The sequence below is a fragment of the Bos grunniens genome, chromosome 24 (genome assembly GCF_055505025.1).
Source record: "Bos grunniens cultivar Pamir isolate PY7600 chromosome 24, Bosgru_T2T1.0, whole genome shotgun sequence".
Classification (NCBI taxonomy): Eukaryota; Metazoa; Chordata; class Mammalia; order Artiodactyla; family Bovidae; genus Bos; species Bos grunniens.
Genome location: NC_141188.1, coordinates 27,744,299 through 27,756,185, shown reverse-complemented (window position 1 = coordinate 27,756,185; position 11,887 = coordinate 27,744,299). Strand labels below are relative to the sequence as shown.

The following is an 11,887-nucleotide window of genomic DNA, read 5'->3' as shown; positions in this document are numbered from 1 at the left end:
TACACACAATTAATTCTGCCCTAAATTATCTTGTTTTCTGGTTGATTATACCTTTTCGGCTTTTATATTACTGAGAACCAGGCCATTGTTCAGTCATAAAAGACCATTTAAATTCAATATTTTTAAATGGTCATTTGGACTTACTAAATAAAATCCTGAATGCCAAGGTCTAAATTGCCATAATCATGTAGCAACTGACTGATGGGTCATCTATTCTCATAGCAGAAACATCTCTTCAAATTAACCAGTGGTCACAGGCACAGACAGAGGAATTTGAGTATAATTCCACTTACACTATACCCCAAATGCAGAATTAACATGAATCATTATTTTTTGAAATGAGGAGCTGTTGTTGGCAAGTTACTAGAAAAGAGCCAGGTTATAAAAGTTCAGTAAACTTTGCTTTCTCATTGCTTAAAATGTTTTAGCTCCAGCCTGGTTAAGCTGTGTCTTGAGTTCTTGATAAAACAAGGTTATCTTTGTCTGTAATTCAGATGTAACTTCACATTTCAAGTAGAGACTGTTTTCCTAAAAGCCACCTGACACTCCAGGCTGCTAGTGTTCTTTCCCTTCTTTATAAATACACAATCTGATGAAGTTATCTTTCCCTGTGGTCTTGGCCTAGGTAAGTTTCATCGTCCCTCTTTCAGGTATTTCTGGTTTGATTCTAATATCTTTTCAAGCTTCTGTTCAGCCTTTTAGATCTTCAAACGATATTTCTAGATCCTTCTCCATTTCTGTCTCCTATCTTAATTCCCACTTCCTTTCCAGGAATTATCTCAGTCCTAAATTTTTGCCTATGATCATTCTTTCTCCTTTCAATAGGTTTTTGTGACATTATAAAAATAACATTCCCAAGATCAATATGTTCATCCAGATAAACATGAATATACTTAACTTGTTAAAACAGGTATCTTGGTTTTCTTCACATGGTGAGGAAGAAATAAAAGTTCCAGTGTCTACAAAGCAGTACTTCTCAACCCCGGTTGCACAGAAGAATCACATGGAGGGACTCGGATCAGACCTCAGAGATTCTGATTTAAATGGCCTGGGAGGAGACCCAAGCATCTGTATTTATAAAAGTAATTCTAATGTACATTCCAGCATAAAAACCCACGCTTAAGTGTCCGAGAAGCCTTGAGTAAGGAAATTACTACCAGCTTAGGCACCATGGAAAGGAAGTGCTGAGAAGAGATTTTGTGAAGTGGACTTGCCTGGGAGGAAGGATCGAGAATAGCCAGGGAGTCTGGGAACCAGACAATGGGGAAGGCTGTCTATGTTAGAGCTTGAAGGCCCTTTGCAAGCAATTTATACTAAGAATTTAAAACAGAATTAGAAACATAAAGACACAAAGTGGATATTTAGTAACAAGCTAGCAGCAGGACTTCCCTGCTAGTGCAGTGGATACAAATCTGCCTGCCAATGCAGGGGATAAGGCTTCCATCCCTGGTCCAGGAAGATTCCACATACTGAAGAGAGACCCATGGGCCCCAACTACGGAGGCCTGTGTGCCTAGAGCCCGTGCTCTGCAACAAGGAAAGCCGCCGCAATGAGAAGCCTGAGGGCCGAAACAAGGAGCAGCCCCCGCTCGCCGCAACTAGGGAAAGCCCTCACAGCAACAAAAGCCCAGCACAGCCAAAATAAATAATTGTTTTTTAAGAAACTAGCAGCAAAGTATAAATCAAAACACTGGATCAGGCCAAAATCAGTTAAAATGTACTTTTATACGTTAAACAGAGATAATAAACCAACTCTTAACAAGACACATGGTCAAAATTAACATGCAAACAAGTTAATGTTTAAAAAACCCTTCTCTGAATCCGAGAAAGAAGGGATATATGTATATGTATGGCTAATTCACTGTGCATGCAGCAGAAACTAGCACAGTATAGTAGAGCAATTAGTTAGTTAGTTCAGTCGCTCAGTCGTGTCCAACTCTTTGCGGCCCCATGAATCGCAGCACGCCAGGCCTCTCTGCCCATCACCAACTCCTGGAGTTTACCCAAACCCATGTCCATAGAGTTGGTGATACCATCCAGCCATCTCATCTTCTGCCGTCCCCTTCTCCTCCTGCCCCCAGTCCTTCCCAGCATCAGAGTCTTTTCCAACGAGTCAACTCTTTGCATGAGGTGGCCAAAGTATTGGAGTTTCAGCTTCAGCATCAGTCCTTCCAATGAACACCCAGGACTGATCTCCTTTAGGATGGACTGGTTGGATTTTCTTGCAGTCCAAGGAACTCTCAAGAGTCTTCTCCAACACCACAGTTCAAAAGCATCAATTCTTTGGCGCTCAGCCTTCTTCACAGTCCAACTCTCACATCCATACAATAAAAATTAATAAATAAATAACCCCTTCTCTGGACCCTGTGACTACATCTATCTAAATAGGTAGATGTAGTCTCTTCCGCTCACTGCCACTCTGAAGCCACCTTCAACCCGATCAATAGTGACTCTTTATTGGTAAATCCCATGGGCTGCTTTCAGTCATCTTGCAGGGACTCAAGCAGGTTTTGACAGAGGTAACCATTCTCTGAATATTCATTGGAAGGACTGATGCTGAAGCTAAAGCTCCAATGCTCTGACCACCTGATGCAAAGAGATGACTCATGGAAAACACCATGAGTCTGGGAAAGATTGAAGGCAAGAGGAGAAGGGGATGACAGAGGATGAGATGGTTGGATGGCATCACTGACTTGACAGACATGAGTTTGAGCAAGCTCCGGGACATGGTGAAGGACAGAGAAGCCTGGCATGCTGCAGTCCATGAGGTCACAAAGAGTCAGACGTGACTGAGCAACTGAACAACAACAGCAAACCATTCTCTCAAATTCCTGTCTTTCCTTGGCTTTTGTGACACCATCTTACATGGTCTAGCCTCCCATATCTTAGAAAATCTTACTATTATTTTCCTTTGGTGGTTAACCTGTCCCTCACCATCCCATTCTTATAGCTCTCAGGACTCCATCTTTGGCTATAACCACAAATCACACTTTATCCAGGTATTTCTGTCAACTCTGATTGTTTCAGCAACTCTCAAGAGGCTGATGATGTAAACACCTTTGTCTCCTGCCCAGATATCTAGTTCAAGCTCTAAAACCTGCATGTTCTTTCATAGTTTTCCCAGGTACATTACATGCAATATGCTCAAAACTGAATTCATGATCTTTATCTCAACTTTTAAACTTTTATTACCAGATTCCTTTAGTCATTGTAGTCTGAAATAAGAACCCATCCTTCACTTTCTTCCTCTTGTGCCCTATAAAATACGTCATTTTACTCCACAAAAAAATGGTCTGAAGACAGCTGAGAGCTTGTTAGAGGTGCAGAATATCAGTCCTCACCCTAGACCTAGCAAATCAGAACCTAAAGTTTTTGCCAGATCCTTTGTTTATTCTTATGTAAAGTTTTAGTAGCATTGCTCTGCAATTCACACCTTAAAAACTCTCTAACCCAGCTCCCACTCTTTACCTCCACCCCCACAATCATACTCCAGGACCTAACTAAAATGAGCTGCATATCACAACACTTGGAAATTTTCTTTTAAGTACCCACACCAGGTTCTACCTCTGGAGATTCTGATATAATTCACTAGAGTGAAATTCAGGAATCAGTCATTTTTAAAAACTCCCCAAATTGTTTTACTGTGTAGCCAACACTGACAGCTACTTATTTAAACTATCATCACCCTTCAAACAGACTTTTTAGTGAAATTGTCAGCGTGTTAGTCGTTCAGTTTTGTCCGACTCTTTGCGACCCCATGGACTATAACCCACCAGGCTCCTCTGTCCATGGAATTCTCCAAGCTAGAATACTAGAGTGGATTGCCATTCTGCTCCACAGGTTCTTCCCAACCCAGGGATCAAACCCAGGTCTCATGCATTGCAAACAGATTCTTTGCCAACTGAGCCACCAGGGAAGTCCCTTAAACAGATTATTATAACATGATAATCTCCTAAATGGTCTCTCAGTCTTCTGTTTTTCCAATTCTCCTTATTCGCAATAAAGTGATCTTTCTTAGAAGCTGTGTTTCAGCAGTTAATGTTGACTCCAGCACTAAGCCCATACCCTAAAGCATGACAGACACACCCTGCAGTATCTGTTCCCAATTCATTCAGCCAAAGTCATGTCTCACTATAACCTCTCCTCCCCTTGTGCTCTTCTGCATCACAGTCCGACTGAATTGTTTGCAGTTCACCAAATGGACCGTGGTGTTTGTAATTGTTTCTGCTCTTTTAACAGCTATATTGAGGCATAGATGATATGCAAAGCACTGTAAATATTTAATCTGCACAGTTTGATGAATTGGACATTTTCAAACATTCATGACAGGCTTCCCAGGTGGTGTAGCAGAAAAGAATCCGCCTGCCAATGCAAGAGACACAAGAGATATGGGTTCGATCCCTGGGTCGGGAAGATCCCCTGGAGAAAGAAATGGCAACCCACTCCAGTATTCTTGCCTGGAAAATCTCATAATTATAATGTTAATAATTCTTTACAGTCAAAGGATTGAGTGGTTTGATCTCCTTGCTTTCTCATGATCCAACAAATGTTGGCAATTTGATCTCTGGTTCATCTGACTTTTCTAGACCTAGCTTGTATATCTGGAAGTTCTCAGTTCATGTACTGCTGAAGCCTAGCTTGAAGGATTTTGAACATAATCTTACTTGCATGTGAAATTAGCACAATCAAATGGTAGTTTGAACATTCTTTGGCATTGCCCTTCTTTGGGATTGGAATGAAAACTGACCTTTTCCAGCCTGCAGCCACAAGTTGTTTTTCAAATTTGCTGACATATTGAATACAGCACTTTAACAGCATCCTCTTTTAGGATTTTCAATAGCTCAGCTGAGATTCCATCACCTCCACTAGCTTGGTTTGTAGTGACGTTTCCTAAGGCCCACTTAACTTCACACTCCAGGATGTCTGGCTCTAGGTGAGTGATCACACCATCGTGGTTATCTGGATCAGTAAGACCTTTTCTGCACAGCTTTTCTGTGTATTCTTGCCACCTCTTTAATCTCTTCTGCCTCTGTTAGGTCCTTACTGTTTCTGTCCTTTATTGTGCCCATCCTTGCATGAAATGTTCCCTTGATATCTCCAATTTTCCTGAAGAGATCTCTAGTCTTTCTCATTCTGTTGTTTTACTCTATTTCTTTGCATTGTTCACTGAAAAAGGCCTTCTTCTCTGTCCTTGCTATTCTCTGAAACTCTGAATTCCGTTGGGTATATCTTTCCCTTTCTACCCTGCTTTTTGTTTCTCTTCTTTCCTCACTATTTGTAAAACCTCCTCAGACATGTACTTTGCCTTCTTGCATTTGTTTTTCTTCAGGCTGGTTTTGGTCACTACCTCATGTACATATGTTACAAACCCCTGTCCATAGTTCTTCAGGCACTCTGTCTACCAGATCTAATCCCTTGAATCTCTTCATCACCTCCACTGTATAATCATAAGGGATTTGATTTAGGTCATACCTGAATGGCCTAGTGGTTTTCCCTACTTTCTTCAATTTAAGCCTGAATTTTGCAGTAAGGAGCTGAGGATCTGAGCCGCAGTCAGCTCCAGGTCTTGTTTTTGTGACTGTATAGAGCTTCTCTATCTTCAGCTGCAAAGAATATAATCAATCTGATTTAGATATTGACCATTTGGTGATGTTCATGTGTAGAGTCATCTCTTGTGTTGGAAAAGGGTGTTTGCTATGACCAGTGCATTTCCTTGGCAAAATTCTGTTAGCTAGCCTTTCCTACAGGAAATCAATCCTAAATGTTCATTGGAAGGACTGATGCTAAAGCTGAAGCTCTAATACGTTAGCCACCTGATGCGAAGAGCCAACTCATTGGAAAAGCCCCTGATGATGGGAAAGACTGAAGGCAAAAGGAGAAAAGGGCAGCAGAGAATGAGATGGTTAAATAGCATCACTGACTCAATGGACATGAACTTAAGCAAACTTCAGGAGACAGTGGAGGACAGGGAAGCCTGGCATGGTGCAGTCTATGGAATCACAGAGTCAGACATGACTTAGTGACTAAACAACAACAGTCAAGGGATACTGGCCAAATGGCATCTGACTGATGCTGTCCATTAGTGGTATTAATAATCTTCCATCTTTCACTCAAGCAAGAACGCTAATTATTGTAAGATTAAAAATTCACTCAGTCTTTTGATGCTGAAAATTTAGAGACTTGGACACATCTGGTTAATTCACAGAACTTTTACTTTTCATCCAGATGGCCTGTCATTATAAATGTTACAACGTAAACACAACAAAGCGTGAACTACTCGAGCTTGCCTAAATGGACCTCGAAACACTCATCACTCTTTCAGAAGTGTAACAGTGACTGATACACTACCATCTTTTCTGTGATGTCCTATAATTAAGTGAACATGGTCTCATTACAAAGATATGAAACTAGGAAATAGAAAGTTGAGGTATCTAAAGTTGATTGCTTTCTGAAGAATCTAGAAAATGGAGAAATACCACTGGTGTTGCAGGCCCCTCTGGGGACTGAGGAACTGATGGACAATGCAAGTACCTGCATGTTTTAATGTTTTAGTGTCTTAGTGTTTCTGTTCAGATATTCCCCCAATTATACAAGAGTTTAGGGTCCAGCCTTCTCCCAGCAGTGAGACCATAGGTCACGATGTCATTATATCAGATAGTAGCCAATAATTTTTTTTGTTTTCATACAGACAGCTTGAAATGTAAATATGATGAGCTTTATTGCTCTTCAGACACATTTAGTATTTATGGGCCACATTTCCACATGAAAATGGAATAATAATACCTGCCCATGTCGATACTCTTAAAGAGCTACCATCAGCAGAAAAAAAAAAAAAAAAATCTATCCTCTTACTTCTTTGGGGTAGGAACTTTCATTTTAGCTAATAAACATTTTATACTGATTAAGCTTTTAGTCACATGCATCATCATTGTGCTGGGCTTAGTCACTCAGTCATGTCTGACTCTTTGTGACCCCATGGACTGTAGCCCGCCAGGCCCCTCTGTCCATGGGATTCTCCAGGCAAGAATACTGGCGTGGGTTGCCATACCCTCCTCCAGGGGATCTTCCCAACCCAGGATCAAACCTGCATCTCTTACATCTCCTGCATAGGCAGCCAGGTTCTTTATCACTAATGCACCTGGGAAGCCCTCATGGTTAGGATGAGATAATGGAGTTCTATGTGAAGCACCGATAGGCTCCTTTAGAAAATCAGACGGATTGTAATTAGGAATTATTGAGATATTTTGCAGAACCACGGAGCCTTCTGGGTCACCTTCTGCTTGTTCTTTGGGACGAGCCATTCACATGAAGCAGCTGGAACTCCAAAAGGATATTTGACTGGTAAATTGACTTGATTGATTCAAATTTGATTATATACTGGAAACACATTTAGTTCAAGTTAAGCACATTAATATATATCAGTTAGAATAAAGACCCAAATGCTCCTTTGTTATTCATTAATGAAACTTAATTACTTCAACAAAACATTAATGAAGAAAATATATTGGCTTGCATAATTCACTTGGAAAAATTAATTAATTATTGTATTAAGGGCAGCCTGTTCCAAAAAGTAATTACTGAGGCTTTGATGGAGAATTGTTTTATGTTATTTATTTAGCAAGCTGTTGTTTACCTTTTTCATTTTACATTGATTTGTTGTGCATATTGTTTTTTTCTCCTACAGAAGGAAATTAATTTGAATGGATGACTGTAAGTATGTACTTATAATTGATAAGGTAGCTACATTTTAATATAATGTTTACTAAATTCAACATGCAATACAAAGATAAAAGGATTATTTAGTGGTAATATCCTACACAATTAGATTTTCAACACAATATGTGACAGATAATATTCTTATTTAGTAGGTAACTAGAAGGCAGAAATGGGATAAAATAAACTTCAGCAAGTTAGCATCAAGGCTTTCTTTTTCACTAGGCAAAGTCATGATTTGTAATTGTTTTAACACAGAGGTGCCAGATATAAATATTTAATAAGAAAATTTAATGTTTTTTAAAATGCAGTATCAATGGCTATATGAATGAATAATTTAACATAAACCTGAATCAATAGTTTAGAATTCTCATTTTCTTTCGACTTCTGTTTTCTTCTGTGACTTTGATCTACATACTAAACCTCATCGTATCTATTTATGTAAAACAGAAATATTAACAGAAAAATTCTTGATTAGGGTTTACTGGCTAATGACTTTAATTGGTTTGACAATTAATACAGTGGTAAGATGATTATTAAGATGATCCTTAATAGAATGTTCATTAAATTATCTTTTCATTAGCTGCAACTCTGAAAGAGCAAGTAATTTGTTTTAAATTTATAAACAAGTGATCAAAAGCTACCCTTCTTTTAGAAGATAACTCATTATCCACTGTGAATAAATGAAAGTGTTTCTACACTGAATTGCTTCAGACAGACTTTCATTCCATTACAGGGTAGATTATTTTGCAGGTAATGGCCAGGCCACTTGCATAATAGTACCATGTTTCATTAAGATAAAAAGAAAAAGATAAAACCTGCAGGATTCACGTTCCAAAATAAATCAGCCCAGCTCTCAGCTGATGGGCTTCAGCTTTTTCATTACCATATGGATATGATGGATATTTTTCAGAACCTAGTTTAGACAAACTGCTCAAAAAGAAATGAGTTCTCCTGATCAAACCAAAATTAAGGTGAAAATTGATGTCCCTTTTCCCTCCCCCTCCCCGTAGAAATATTTAAGAAGAAGAGACAATTATTTCTCAGAACTGTTAAGTCCTCTGAGGATTTGTCTCCTTCATACATTATGCAGTGACTATTTCAAACTCAGCCTATCTCTGAGGGGTGAAAGAGAGAGAAAATATATGAAGGAATGCCATCAATATCATTCTTCCTGGAGACAGAAGGCACGTGCGTGCTTGCGTCTCTTATTTCTCTTATTTCACAGAAGCAGATAGCTCAAATCATTTATTTAAACATTACACTTCTCCACTTTATTCATTTCTCAAGTAACCACCGGATGGCAGCATAGGACGATAAATCAAAATTGATTCCTAATTCAGAAGCACCCACCAGAGGTTATTAATCAGGCGTGACTTCTTTCGTGCCTAACACATGGAACTGGTAACAGATTTATTCGGAGCGAAAACCTGTGTGGTATTTAGTCCCACCGCGCGTGGTTGCGGTCACACTTTACCAAGTAATTTCTCAATTTAGTCCAGCAGAAACCATAGCTGAATCTTTCATACTGTAGTGTTCCCGTTGGTAACATGAATTTGTAGTGAGAAATAGGAGAGCTTCACAAGAAAATGTGAAAAGTCCATAACGGCCTGAGAATTTGCTTTTTAAAAACCCATTCCAGGTTTCCTGTTTTCAGCTCCGTGTCTCTAGCTCATAAAGAGGGAAGTAAAATGTACAAAAATCCTTTTGGAGTATATCAAGTGATTTGGGCTCGTTAACACAGGCTTTTTAATAGTCCCATTATCTTCTGCAGAACCGGATATAATTTATCTTCAGACTGGATGAACCAGCCAGTGAGTTTTAGGGATTGTTGGTTTCCCCCCACCCACCCCTACCCTGAGTCTCAGGATGCCTCAGAGGGTCCTCCACTAACTGTTTCTCTTCTGTTTGGGAGCCATTTTCCTCATTATCTTGGCTCTTCTCCCTCCACTTGGATGCCTTTGTTTATCAAAGATGCTTGGGTCAGCTCTCCCTCGGGTCTTAGCTCTGAGTGCCACGCCGCCCCACCCCCCACCCCCACGAGTTGGACCACTTAGACCATCGTGACTGGCCATATATTTTCTTGCTGCCAAGCTGTTCTTTGAGAGTTTACACCTTTTTTTTTTTTAATGAATGGAGATATAACTGACATATAGCATTATAATAGCTTCAGATATACAACAAAATGATTCAAAATCTGTGTATATAGCAAAATGCTCTCCACAGAAAGTCAACATCCATCAACACACAGAGTTACATTTTTTTTTTCCTTGTGATGAGAACTTTTAAAGAACTCAGGTAATTCTTTAAAGCTTAAAAATTGCAATATTTTTTAAAATTAAATTTAGAATCTCCATTCTATATTTCCTTGCTTTACATGTATCTCCTATTTACTCACATGCCTACATAACAGCATTTTCATTGGAATATTGTGAAGTACTACTTCCCAAGGAAATGTTTCTCAAGAGGAAGTCTACTTGAGGCATATTATATATGATTTCTTTTGGAAAGAAAGAATACATATTAACACATGAAGTCTCTGAAAAGTCACACAAAAAACAATTATTTCACCGTTTATAAATCCAGCTTTTTAAACCCTGCTATTAACCTGCATTAAGAAACGCTGACTTAGGTGTACCGTCATCCGTGGGCCTGGCCATGGCGCTGCAGCTCTCCCGGGAGCAAGGCATCACCTTGCGCGGGAGCGCCGAGATCGTGGCCGAGTTCTTCTCATTTGGCATCAACAGTATTTTATATCAGCGTGGCTTATATCCATCGGAAACCTTTACTCGGGTGCAGAAATATGGACTCACCTTGCTTGTAACTACTGATCCTGAGCTCATAAAATACCTAAATAATGTGGATCAACTAAAAGTGCACCCAGAGAAAAGTTTCAGAAAGCTATCCAAGATGAAATCTGTTCAGTGGTCAGACAGATCACAGCTACAGTAACATTTCTGCCACTGTTGGAAGTTTCTTGTTCATTTGATCTCCTTATTTGTACAGACAAAGATCTGGTTGTACCTGAAAAATGGGAAGAGTCGGGACCACAGTTCATTACCAATTCTGAGGAAGTTCGTCTTCGTTCATTTACTACCACAATTCACAAAGTAAATAGCATGGTAGCCTACACAATTCCTGTCAATGACTGAGGATGAGATATGGACAATAACGTACTTGTAACTCTCAAATGTGGTTTTCCTACCAGATCAACTGTAGTTGGTATGTTTTATTTCATTGGTTAATTTTTAGATGAGGAAAACTTAACATGATACTTAACTGAATCTGTGCAAAATTGTTCCATTTTTGGTACCTATCTGACTTTCCAGAGGGTTGACATAAGTTACTGCACAGATTGCATCAGTACTGCAGTGTTACTTCCTTTGGAGGTAGTAACCATAGGTGGAAAAACTTTTGCTAAATGCCTTGCTAAATCAGACTTTTGGTCAAGTAGCTTGACTCAGAATGTAGAGAAATATTTAAATATGAAATAGAACAAAAGAAATATGAATATTCAGAATCTTCATTTACATCCTGAAAGTAACTAATGATAGTCCATAAGTAGTGACATATTTCTCCTATTGCATTCTCTTGTCATTTATTTCATTTGTATAGTTTCTGTATTGAAAAAATGTCCAATTATTTGAGTTTAATTTATGTAACTTGAGTCTATAAAGCTGTGGATATTCCCACTTTTCAAATTGTTGTGATACAGAACTCTTAAGAATGTCTTTTATGTTTTATAAAATCAAGCTTTAAATGGCAATGATGAAATAAAGTTAAATGTGTATGTTTAAAAAAAAAAAAAAGAAAGAAACGCTGACTTAGAACATATGAACCAAATCATTAAGACTACATTTCAAGATCTATAATATCTTTTACATGCAAAACTGGCATTTGACCCCACAAATACTGAGATTCCAATTCAATTAGTTATTAATACAGAATATTTGTTAACATTGAAAATACCATCAAATTCCTGAAACAACAGTTTTGGCTTATTTTAAAAGTTTCTCATGTATCTTAAATGATGTAAATCACTCAGTTAGCTTAAAATAAACCTTCTGTATGAAAATTGTGCCCTGTGGAACTCTGACTCGACCTGTGAAAAATCATCTAATTTAGCGATATATATTGCCATCTAGTGGCCATATGTTAAATCACAGTTTGAACTC

General features: G+C 38.7%; 1 pseudogene across 1 annotated transcript; it reads left to right on the top strand.

Moving 5' to 3' along the window:
- Window positions 1-10,347: 10,347 nt before the first annotated feature.
- LOC147345985 (mitotic spindle assembly checkpoint protein MAD2A pseudogene) lies at window positions 10,348-11,529 on the top strand (annotated as a pseudogene). The gene has a single exon (XR_015153431.1). The product of XR_015153431.1 is annotated as a mitotic spindle assembly checkpoint protein MAD2A pseudogene (transcript).
- Window positions 11,530-11,887: the final 358 nt, after the last annotated feature.